General features: G+C 43.0%; 1 pseudogene; it reads left to right on the forward strand.

Moving 5' to 3' along the window:
• The first annotated feature begins 11,026 nt into the window (after positions 1 to 11,026).
• LOC100425483 (adenosylhomocysteinase pseudogene) lies at positions 11,027 to 12,690 on the forward strand (annotated as a pseudogene).

Raw genomic sequence — 12,690 nt, forward strand, 5'->3', positions numbered from 1 at the left:
TTCCCTCCTCGTACATGTTACACCTTCTTCTTGCCTCTAGCATGCAATCCTGTTCTAACTCATCAGTGGCCTATTGCCAGGCACAGTCGCTCATGCCTGTAATCCCAGAACTTTGGGAGGCCGAGGCGGGCAGATCATGAGGTTAGGAGTTCAAGACCAGCCTGGTGAAACCCTGTCTCTACTAAAAATACAAAAAATTAGCCGGGCATGGTGGTGTGCACTCGTAGTCCCAGCTACTCAGGAGGCTGAGGCAGGAGAATTGCTTGAACCTGGCAGGCAGAGGTTGCAGTGAGCCGAGATGCACCACTGCACTCCAGCCTGGGTGACAGAGCGAGACTCCATCTCAAAAAATATAATAATTAAATTTTTTAAAGATGGCTTTTTGCCTTGTCCATTTCTATGTCTACTACTGCCAACTTGGTCAAAGGCAATACATCATCTTGACCTGACAACTACACCCACCTTCTCACTGATCTCCCCGTATTTCCTCTTGCTTGCCTTCAAACTATTCTCTCCCACAGCAACAGGAGTTATCTTTAGAAAAGCAAATCAAATTATGTCATCTCCTTGCTAACAACCCTTCAAGGGCTTTTCATTGCTTTTAGGATGAAAACAGAATCCTATATATGGTCTACAAGGCCCTGAATGATCTCTCCCCTGCCTACCTCACTAGCTACTACCAACTTTCATCAGTTTCCCCATATTCTGCACCTCCTTCCTCCTTCAGGGACTCCACATAAAACATTTCCTTTACCTAAAAACCTTTTTCTCCCCACACTCCACTGGACCCCTAATTCAGTCCCATTAGCCACCTAGAATTAAGCAGCAGTTAACTGTAGCTAATATTTTGGGGGAACAGTTCTGTGTCTAAGCACTTCTTAGGTAATAAATAACTTACTCTGACTCACAGCCTCCCTATGAGGTAGCAACTATTATTAATATCTCTATTTATGACAAAATGGAGGGGCAGAGAAATGAAATAACTTGGCCTAGGTCACATACCTATTAACTGGCAGAGCTAGGATTCACACAGGGGCATCTAATTCCAGAGCCTGTGGTCTTCATTGTTACAGTATGCTATCTGCAGTTTCATCCAGGAAATTTTTGTTGTAGACTTTGGAGTAGACTTTGTTTAATAAATGGAAGGAAGAAAGAAGGGAGAAAAAAAGAGGGAAGGAAAAGTGAAAAAAGATTCTCAGCCTGTGCATGTTAGGTTGCACGCTCTGGTTAATTTCTTTGTTCTTATTTTGAGGTTTCCTCTTACAGTTGGCCAAAGATTTAGCTTCTTCAGTTTGACACCATTTGCCAGGAAAGATGTTTCCTGGTAGGCCCGAGAAAAGGGCATAAAAAGAAACACTGAGTATATAAGATTACTTTTATGTGCCAGGAGATAATTGGCAGGGACACATGAAATTTGAAGGCATTTTTAGTAAATGTTATGAAACTCCAGCAGACAATCTAGAGCACTTCTCTGTCCCAACAGGCAGGGACGTGTACCTTGGGGTAAAACACTGACATTATTAACGGAAGGGTCTAGTTCAAAGGCAATGTTTTCGAAGAGTTTTGAGAGGTTATCCATTAATGTTTATTAAAGATTGCCAGATCATCTGGCTAATAGGCAGAGAGACAGAAATCATTTCCTTGGAAAGGATGAATTCGCAAAGGTCCGTGAAGAGGAAAGGCCCTGGGGAAGGAGGGTAGGATGCTAGGGTGGGTGCAGGGGGAGGCTAGGAATGACAGTGGCAGCATGAAAGCCTAAAGTGTTGGTGGGAGGAGGAGTCTGCGGAAGGGGTACATTGTCAGAAGGAAGAAGTGATTTCATTTCCTTCATTGTCTCCCAATTTAAGTTTGGAGTTAGAATCTTTCTTTTTAGACAGAATCTCATCTGTCGCACAGGCTAGAGTGCAGTGGCGCGATCTCGGCTCACTGCAACCTCCACCTCCCAGGTCCAAGCGATTCTCCTGCCTCAGCCTCCTGACTAGCTGGGAATACAGACATGTGCCACCATGCCCGGCTAATTTTTGTATTTTCAGTAGAGACAGGGTTTCACCATGTTGGCTAGGCTGGTCTCGAACTCCTGACCTCATGATTGGCCCGCCTCAGCCTCCCAAAGTGCTGGGATTACAGGAGTGAGCCACCACACCTGGCCTGGAGTTAGAAACTTTCAAAGACATCCATGGTTTTTTAATCTTTCTATATATGATTCCTTAGATTGCAGTTGTTTCTGAAATGCTGAATTGTTTCTGACACGAGAATTGTTCCTGAAACACTGAGCTTGCCAAACCTTGTTGGACCATTGCGAGATAATTAGCATTGTTGGAAAATGATATTTGCCGAGTAGTTTGTAAGCCAAACATTCCATCTTCAGAGTAACGGCCTACAAGGCAGGAATTGAGCAAACTTCATGGTAGGGGCATTGCTTTCAAAAACTGCTGTGCTTCCTCCTTTCACTCTTGGTGCCCCCCACCCCTCAGTTCTATTCAAACACACAAAGCATAGTGGCAGCAATGGGGCTACATCTGGTCCTCAAGGAGCTGCAGAATAGGAGAGGGAAATAGGCTGTGGTCTCTACTCTGCCGTTGGTAGACCAAAAGGCAAACAATTACACTAAGGATAATTACACAATGCTGAGGGAGCACAGTGGAAAGGGCAAGGAGGGGATGAAAATAGAGTTTGCAGGAAAGAGAAAACGAGATGAAGATTACAAGGTTAACAGAAATTGCCAAATGGTTTGAGCGGAGGGAGAATGTTCCAGGTAAACAAAGAGTACAGAAGTAAATGCAAGGAAGCTAAGCTTGTTGAGAGAACTGCCATAGTTCAGCATGGCTAGAAATTAGGGTGTTGTGGAGGCCTAACAGGAGATGAAACTGGAGAAGGGAGCACAAAAACCCTGTATGCTGCATTGAGGAGTCTATTTTATCTTAAAAGTGATAGGCAGCTATTTAATGTTTTCAGTAGGAAGTTTTATTTGCCAATTAATCAAACATTTATTGGTTTCCAATTGACCACCAAGTGCCAGACACTACACTAGATGTTAGAAAGTCAAACAAGATTTTTTTAAAGAGGAGAAAAAAAGGTTGATAAGTAATAATTCCACAAATATGACGAGTGCTTAAAGGAAGCATTTATGTACAAGGTGCAACAGGAATATAGAAGGAGTTGCTTGTTCTGCCTGCCTCCTTCACAGAGCCTGGATAAAGTATGAACTCTGTTCTGAAGGACAAAGTTTTCTAGGTGGATAGATAGTGCAAAAGGCTCAGAGGTGCAAAATAGATGAAAGAGCTCTGAGGCATATTAGTTCATAAATGAATCAGTCAAGTTACACAATATTTCTTGGCAGAATATAAATATTGATATATAAAAATCAGACGGATCGGCCGGGCACGGTGGCTTACACCTGTAATCCCAGCACTTTGGGAGGCCAAGGTGAGCAGATCACGAGGTCAAGAAATCAAGACCATCCTGGCCAACATGGTGAAACCCCGCCTCTACTAAAAATACAAAAACTAGCTGGGCGAAGTGGTGCACACCTATAGTCTCAGCTACTCAGGAGGCTGAGGCAGGAGAATCACTTGAATCCGGGAGGCAGAGGTTGCAGTGAGCTGAGATTGCGCCACTACACTCCAGCCTGGTGACAAAGTGAGACTTTGTCTTAAAAAAAAGAAAAAAAATCAAAGGGATCACTCATTTCTAGTTATAAAATTATTTGAATCAATATCAATGATTATTAAGAAATGAATACAGCTTCAGAACATGTAATGTTTAAGTCTATAATAAAATAGTCTTGGCCAGGCAGGGTAGCTCATGTCTATAATCCCAGCACTTTGGGAGGCTGAGGCAGGAGGATTGCTTGAGTCCAGGAGTTCAAGACCAGCCTGGGCAACATAGTGAAATCCTGTCTCTACAAAAAATACAAAATTAGCTGGGTATGGTGGTGTGTGCCTGTGGTCCCAGCTACTAGGGAGGCTGAGGTGGGAGGATTTCTTGAGCCTGGGAAGGGGAGGTTGCAGTGAGCGGAGATCATGCCACTGCATTCCAGCCTTGATGACAGAGTGAGACCCGGTCTCAAAGAAAAAAAAAAAGTCAAATTTACATTAAAATTTCAGTTTTGGAAGAAGATTCTATCCATGTCAGAGAAATTGTGCCCAAAATAATTGTGTATGAACATAGTTATTACTAGCAGAGTATAATTTTCCTGGATCAGTGGATGGAAAGATTAAACTACGAACCATATATATGTGATTTACAAAGTTCTTGTGGAGTTGGATTCTAGTTGAAATGGGGAAGTACATGGACCTTCTCTTTTAGACCTTGTGTCCTCCTTTAACTGGGAGAGTTTATATGTTCCAATTCCTCGTGTAGCCTTTCAGCTGCCCAAGGTCTCCCTGCGAAATGTTTGGCTCCCACAATACTTTCATCTTTGTTACCTTCACTTTGAAAGTGTAGATAATTTTGATAATCTTATCAAAATTTACCTGTCATGTATTTAATTCCCTTTCATTATTAATAGGCTGCCTGGTTTGGGAAAATAGTTGAAAATAGTTAAATGCTAAGACAGAAGGTTGTCCCAGAGATGCTACCTCTTTTTTTTTTTTTTTTTTTAATTTTCTTTTCCAAGACTGGTTTTGCTGTGTTGCTCAGGCTGATCTCAAACTCCTGGTCTCAAGTCAAGATGCTACATTTTCATAGTAAGGAATGAATTTTTAATGGTGGCATAAGTCAGAGGAAGAGATTTGGAGACATAGGGATTTTAAATGATCTTGTCTGTCAGTCTACCTGATCTTGTTGCTAAATAGAATAACAAATTTATTGTGAAAAATAAATTAATTGTGGAAAGAGAGCCAGATTATCTCAAAGGCAACATATATTAGTGAATCAGAGTCATTGCCAGTTTCGGATTTTGTGTATATTAAGGGCATAGGAATCCAATCAACTTGGAAGGGCAGGCTTGAAGGTGTATTTACATGGTGATTTACAACAAAATTGATAAAAGTGTTCCCTGTCTCCATTAAAGAATAGGAGAGGGGTTGCTGGTGGAGATTACTGAAGTGTACTAAACCACTCCTTAATTTTCCTTCCTTGGTGTCAGCTACATTTGCAGTCAGGTAACATACACTGAGCACCTACTGTGTATATTTAATCTTTTTGTAACATAAATATGAGATTTTTTCATATACAAGATTCTATGGAAATTTTGTGTTTATCCATATTGAAACATGAGTTGGAACAACAGAAATCATCAATATAATATGCTAATCATATTTCACACTTTTCTCATAAAAAGAAGAAAATATAAATCACTTCGTCTTTTGAATATAGTCCAATTATGAAACAATGAAAAAGTCTACTTATGAATTTTCCCATAATCTAAATTATCACACTCCTAGACAGAGATATATAAACCAGCTCATCCAGTCATCTCATTTTTCTCCATTTATATACAATACACAGACACTCCATTACATTCTGAAATATGCTCACCTATCTACAGAGGTACTATGTAATCATAGAAATACCCAGGTCATGGCCAGGCATGGTGGCTCACGCCTGTAATCCCAGCACTTTGGGAGGCTGAGGCGGGTGGATCACGAGGTCAGGAGATTAAGACCATCCTGGCTAACACGGTGAAACCCCGTCTCTACTAAAAATACAAAAAATTATTTATAAATACAAAATTACAAAAATACAAAAAATTAGCCGGGCATGATGGCGGGCTCCTGTAGTCCCAGCTCCTCGGGAGGCTGAGGCAGGAGAATGGTGTGAACCCGGGAGGCGGAGCTTGCAGTGAGCCGAGATCGCGCCACTGCACTCCAGCCTCCTGGGTGACAGAGCGAGACTCCGTCTCAAAAAAGAAATACCCAGTTCACACACTATTCTGACCCACAGAGAGGACACATATTCACACTCTTACTATATGTTTACATACATAATATCCTCGCACCTCAGTGACAAAACTTTTTAACAGTTTTGTTATAATTTGTTATATAAATGTAGGAAAAACAACCAGAATGGCATTGCCCTTTCATACATTTCTATCACAAAAAGAACCATTAAAAATGGTTTATACATTGTACCTCTGCATTTGGCAGATTATAGAATGACATACTGGGAGATTTAGAATTTAAAAATATTACAGAGATAAGATTATAAACTCCCAGTAACTATATAAAGAATCTCATCATCTAGTTAAAATTTCAGAAATCTTCCGCAAGATTTCTCACAGCTATTTAAAAAGCAAATTCAGATTGAAGAGAATGTTGTCTCATGACTGGGTAGTGTTTCTTTCTTCAGGGGCAATCTGTGACCACCAGCATGAGAGTCACCATGAGCATTTAAAAATGCTTCTTGGGATTGGGTGCAGTGGCTCACACCTATAATCCCAGCACTTTGGGAGGCTGAGGCGGGTGGATTGATTGAGGTCAGGAGTTCAAGACCAGCCTGGCCAACATGGCGAAACCCCATTTCTACTAAAAATACAAAAATTAGCTGGGCGTGGTGGCGTGCACATGTAGTCGTAGCTACTCCAGAGACTGAGGCAGAAGAATTGCTTAAACCTGGGAGGTGGAGGTTGCAGAAAGCTGAGATCACTCCACTGCATTCCAGCCTGGGCTACAGAGTAAGATTCTGTCTCAAAAAAAAAAAAAAAAAAAAAATTCTTGGCTCCATCTCTTTACCTACTGAGTGAAAACACCAGGTTGGCTGTCGTACATACTTAAGGAAAGACACACTCATCTGTCTACTAGACAACCCAGGTACTCCGGCTCTCATCGGGCAGCTAAGCAACAAGCTGGCTCAGCCTAAGGCAGAAAGCAGGATTGATATGGAAAACTCCCCAGGTGATGGGTGTCTAAAAGTTTGTTATATAGACCAACACTATTCTAACCCCAATAGAAAAACTCCACATTTTCCAAACTGGCTGAGTGATCCCTGCTCCCTCCAAACTCTTTCATGGATAAATGAGGTGGCAGTGAGTCTGATCTCTCTTCTGAAACACTTTCAAAGGTGTGTCCAGTCATATCAGCAGCAAACACCGCTTTCTATGGGTTGGTGAGAGACTAGAGGATCCCATGCATTTGTTTAGCCCTGAGTTTGCAAGTTTGCAAGTTTTTGTTTTGGGCCTACACTGGGTATTGTTGTACTGTTTATTCAAGCCATGTATTGCTTGATAACATGGAAGTTTGAAAACCACCAGGCATGTATTATTTAATACATTTACCAATGATTTGGAAGAAGCACTCCATAAAAACATTACACTTCTAGTCCCATAGATGACCTCATATTACTTGTTAGTTAGGACTCACATAAATGAGAATAAATTGCAGAAATTTTTTTAGAATTTTTTTCTCTTTTTAAAGACAAGGTCTTGCTGTGTTGCCCAGGCTAGAGTGCAGTGAAGCAATCATGGTTCTCTGCGGCCTCAACCTCTTAGGCTCAAGCAGTCCTCCCACCCCAGCCTCCCATATAGCTAGGACTACGGGCATGAGCCACTCCATAGAAATTATTATTATTATTATTATTATTATTATTATTATTATCATTGAGACAGGGTCTCACTATGTTGCCCAGGCTGGTCTCAAACTCCTGGCTTCAAGATATTATACTGATTTGGCTTCTCAAAGTGCTGGGATTACAGGTGTAAACCACTGGGCCCAGCCATATTTTTTTTTTTTTTTAGAATTTTTACTTAAAGAAGTATCTTCTTTAAGTTATGTGCTTCCTTTAAAATATTACTACAGCTAAAATTTAATAGCTATTTTTTGTAAATATATAGAAAATACTTAAGTATGTGTGTTGATGTTATGATCTCAATTCAATACATTTATAGCTCAACAGTTCCTATGGTTGTTGAATGGGATTCTCATTTTGCCAGTTAATGTTAATATGACAAAATTGCAGAGACAATTCATAAGAAGTTTATTTTTATTTTTATTTCAATAGTTTTTGGGGTACAGATGGTTTTCAGTTACCTGGATAAGTTCTTTAGCGGTGATTTCTGAGATTCTGGTGCACCCATCACCTGAGCAGTGTAAGCCGTGCCCAAAAGACTACTATATGTAGCCTTTTCTCCCTCATCTCCCTCTCTCTTCTCCTCCCAAGTTCCCAGAGTCTGTTATATCATTCTTATGCCTTTACACCCTCATAGTTTAGCTCCCACTTATAAGTGAGAACATGAGATATTTGGTTTTTCATTTCTGAGTTACTTAGAATAATGGCCTCCAGCTCCAACCAAGTTGCTGCAAAAGACATTATTTCATTCCTTTTTATGACTGAGTTCATAAAAAGATAAAGTAAGACTGGCCGGGCACAGTGGCTCATGCCTGTAATCCTAGCACTTTGGGAAGTCGAGGCAGGCTGATTGCTTGAGGTCAGGAGTTTGAGACCAGCCTTGTCAACATGGTGAAAACCCATCTCTACTAAAAATACAAAAAAGTAGCCGGGCGTGGTGGCACACGCCTGTAGTCCTAGCTACTCAGGAGGCTGAGGCAGGAGAATCGCTTGAACCTGGGAGGCAAAGATTGCAGTGAGCCTAGATGGCGCCACTTCACTCTAGCCTGGGTGACAGAGCAAGACTCCGTCTCAACAACAACAACAGAAAAAAAAGAAGATAAAGTAAGTCTTTGCTGATCTCCATCAGTACGTAAAAATTTTGTGTGATAGGCTCAAACACTGAAAACTTTCCCTTGTTGGGATAAAACCATGTGCATCTCCATTTCTAATACTGTATTCCAAGTATCACAACTGTGAGAAAGAGCTAATAAAAGCAGGGAAGGTTCAGAAGAAGACAAAGTAATCAGTGGAATGGGGAGCCCCTCAATAACCTACTAACCAGATTAAAACTCTAATTAGCTTAAATGAAACAAACAAGGGCAGAGAGAAGACCTAACTGTAAAATCAAGAAGGGATTAAAAAGTAAACAGAGTTGTTCATTAACTCATGAAATCATAGAATGAGAGGGCATCTCTTACCTTATTGAGGTAAGTTCAGTCCAATTAGAGAGAAGTATAACTTCATATTAAAAAATAAAACTCAGGCCAGGCGCAGTAGCACACGCCTTTAATCCCAGCACTTTGGGAGGCTGAGGTGGGTGGATTACCTGAGGTCAGGAGTTCGAGACCAGCCTGGCCAACACCTCTCTACTAAAAATACAAAAATTAGCCAGGCATGATGGCGTGAGTCTGTAATCCCAGCTACTTAGGAGGCTGAGACAGGAGAATTGCTTGAGTCCAGGAGGCGGAGGTTGCAGTGAGCTGAGATTGCGCCACTGCACTCCAACCTAGGCAAAGAGAGACTCCATCTCAAAAAAAAGAAAAAAAGAAAAAAATTACTTATGAGTGTATTATCTTTAGCTATTCATATGCATCGTCAAATCTCTGGGTCTTTAAATTCTAGCAAATGTTCCTCTTTTTTTTTTTTTTTTTTTGAGACGGAGTCTCGCTCTGTCGCCCAGGCTGGAGTGCAGTGGCGCGATCTTGGCTCACTGCAAGCTCTGCCTCCCAGGTTCATCCCATTCTCCTGCCTCAGCCTCCCAAGTACCTGGGACTACAGGCGCCCGCCACCACGCCCGGCTAATTTTTTGTATTTTTTTTATTAGAGACGGGGTTTCATAGTGTTAGCTAGGATGGTCTTGATCTCCTGACCTCGTCATCTGCCCATCTCGGCCTCCCAAATTGCTGGGATTACAGGCGTGAGCCACTGTGCCTGGCATGTTCCTCTTTTTCATGATGCTAATATCTTATATGTCTGTGAACTAGAGTTTTCTTTTTTTTTTAGATTGTTGGACAATCACGAGGGAGGAACTTTCTCTCCCACTTTTGATGTTTCTTCCTTGTGGAGGGAATGTAATTAGTGTAGCTCCTGACCTTCCTGCACCTCTTTATTAGCTCTTCCCCAGGGAAGTCATTTATTTGATGGGTAAATTGGAGATGTAAATACTTGAGTATGTATGCTCTGCTTAGATCTCTTCGTTCTCTGAGAAATTGATTAAATTTAAACACACACACCCCAAGCCACGCTTCAGTCAATCATAGAGCGAACTACCAGCCAATGACAGCCAGCCAGCTGTTTGTCATATAACTAGGGACTTTCCACTGGATCATGCCCAAGCAAGGCAAATGCCTAGCTGTAGCCAATGAAGTTACTTCTTTACTTTTGCCTCCATGTTCGGCCTATAAGCATGCTGCTGCTCATGCTGTTAAAGTGGAGCTCTCTGAAGTTATTCTTTTTTTTCTATTTTTTTTTTTTAAGACAAAGTCTTGTGCTGTCACCCAGGCTGGAGGGCAGTGGCACGATCACACCTCACTGCAGCGTTGACCCAGGTCCAAGCAAGCCTCCCACCTCAGCCTCCCAAGCAGCTGGGACTACAGGCATGCACCACCATGCTGGGCTTTTTTTTTTTTTTTTTTTTAACTTTTTGGTAGAGACAAGGTCTCACCATGTTGCCTAGGCTCGTTTTGAATTCCTGGGCTCAAGCGATCCTCCCACCTCAGTTTCCTAAAGTATTAGAATTACAGGCATGAGCCACTGCACTCAGCCTTGAACTTATTCCAATTTTGAGTGCTGCCTCATTCATGAATCCTTTATTGCTCAAATAAACTGTTAAATTTATTTTATGTGAAGCCTTTACCAGTGGTAATCATTGTCTTTAGGCAATAAAAAACAGATGGATAGAAAAGAATAAATGCTCAGTAAATAAACCACAGGATACTTATGCTTTGGCTAAAAAAAAAAAATTGCAATGAAAATTTTTATACAATGTTGCTAATTTTATCATATGAATAAAAGCTACATTTTTAAAATAAATTATTAACATTATTCACTTCTTGCATTATTCTGGATAAACATATTTTAGTGACCTACAAAGTCCTATGTAATCTGTGCTCCATTCCCTTCCCACCCCTCTGAGATCATCTCTTATCATGATCCCACTCACTCACTCTATGCCAGCCATATGGCCTCCTTGCTGTTCCTCCAGCACACCCACCTTTTCCTGCCTCACTGCCTTCACCTGTGCCGCTCCCACTGCCTGGCTGCTCTTCTCCCACATGTATCCATGGCTTATTCCCTCTGTTCACCAAAGGCTCTATGGAAATGTCACTTTTGCAGGGAGTCCTTCCCTGACTATCCATTACAAATACCACTGTTGCCCTGCCCAGTGCTGCCAGCCCTGTGCCTGTCCCCAGTTTGAGGCTTGGTTCTGTTTGCCCATGTCCATCATTCTGTGCAGAAGCACCACCAGTATGTCTCATTAACTACCCTACGAAGTTGCTGACGCTGGTTTGGCTGCCTGGGGGTGGAAGGCCCTGGACACTGAGGAGAACGAGAAGCCAGGCCCGATGCACATGCAGGAGCTGTACTGAGCCTCCAAGCCACTGAAGGGTGTCTGCATCACTGGCTGCCTGCACGTGACCGTGGAGACAGTTGTCCTCACTGAGACCATCCTTGTCCTGGGTGCTGAAGTGCAGTGGTCCAGCTGCAACATCTTCTCCATCCAGGACCATCAGCAGCTGCCACTGCCAAGGCTGGGAGTCCAGTGAACGCCTGGAAGGGTGAAATGGAGGAGAAGTACCTGTGGTGCATCAAGCAGACACTGTACTTCAAGGACAAGCTCCTCAACATGATTCTGGACGTCAGTGGGGACCTTACCAACCTCACCCACACTAAGTACCCACAGCTCTTGTTGGGCATCAGAGACATCTCTGAGGAGACCACGACTGAGGTCCACAACCTATACAAGATGATGGACAGTGGGATCCTGAAGGTGTCCACCATCAACGTTAATGACTCTGTCACCAAGAGCAAGTTTGACAACCTCTATGGCTGCCACCAGTCCCTCATAGATGGCATCAAGTAGGCCATAGGTGTGATGATTGCCAGCAAGGTAGCTGTGGTAGCGGACTACGGTGATGTGGGCAAGGGCTACGCCCAGGCCCTGCAGGGTTTCGGGGCTCGCTCACAGCATTATCACCGAGATCGACCCCATCAATGCACTATAGGCTGCCATGAAGGGCTATGAGGGGACCACCATGGACGCGGCCTGTCAGGAGGGCAACATCTTTGTCACCACCACAGGCTAGGTTAACATCATGCTTGGCTAGCTGCCCAACAGGCACTTTGAACAGATGAAGGATGATGCCATCGTGTGTAACACCGGACACTCTGATGTGGAAATCGATGTCAGGTGGCTCAACAAGAATGCTATGAAGAAGGTGAACATCAAGCCCCAGATGGACCAGTACTGGCTAAAGAATGGGCGTGGCACCATCCTGCTGGCTGAGTGTCAGCTGGTCTACCTGGGTTGTGCTATGGACCAACCCAGCTTTATGATGAGTAACTCCTTCACCAACCATGCGATGGTGCAGATTGAGCTGTGAACCCACTCAAACAAGTACCCCACTGAGGTTCACTTCCTGTCCAAGAAGCTGGATGAGGCAGTGGCTGAAGCCCATCTGGGCAAGGTGAACATGAAACTGACCAAGCAGACTGAGAAGCAGGCCCAATATCTGGGCATGTCCCGTGATAATCCCTTCAAGCTGGATCACTACCACTACTGAGAGCCAGGCCTGTCCTTCACCTTCCAGCGGTCCTCTTTGCCCAGGCCCCGCCTCTCCTCCCTAAGGGCAAATGGCATCAACTTTGTGATTGGTCCAGCTGTTGTCCTTGCCCAGGCCCCGCCTCTCCTCCCTAAGGGCA

This window comes from Macaca mulatta, chromosome 7 (assembly GCF_049350105.2).
Source record: "Macaca mulatta isolate MMU2019108-1 chromosome 7, T2T-MMU8v2.0, whole genome shotgun sequence".
NCBI lineage: Eukaryota > Metazoa > Chordata > Mammalia > Primates > Cercopithecidae > Macaca > Macaca mulatta.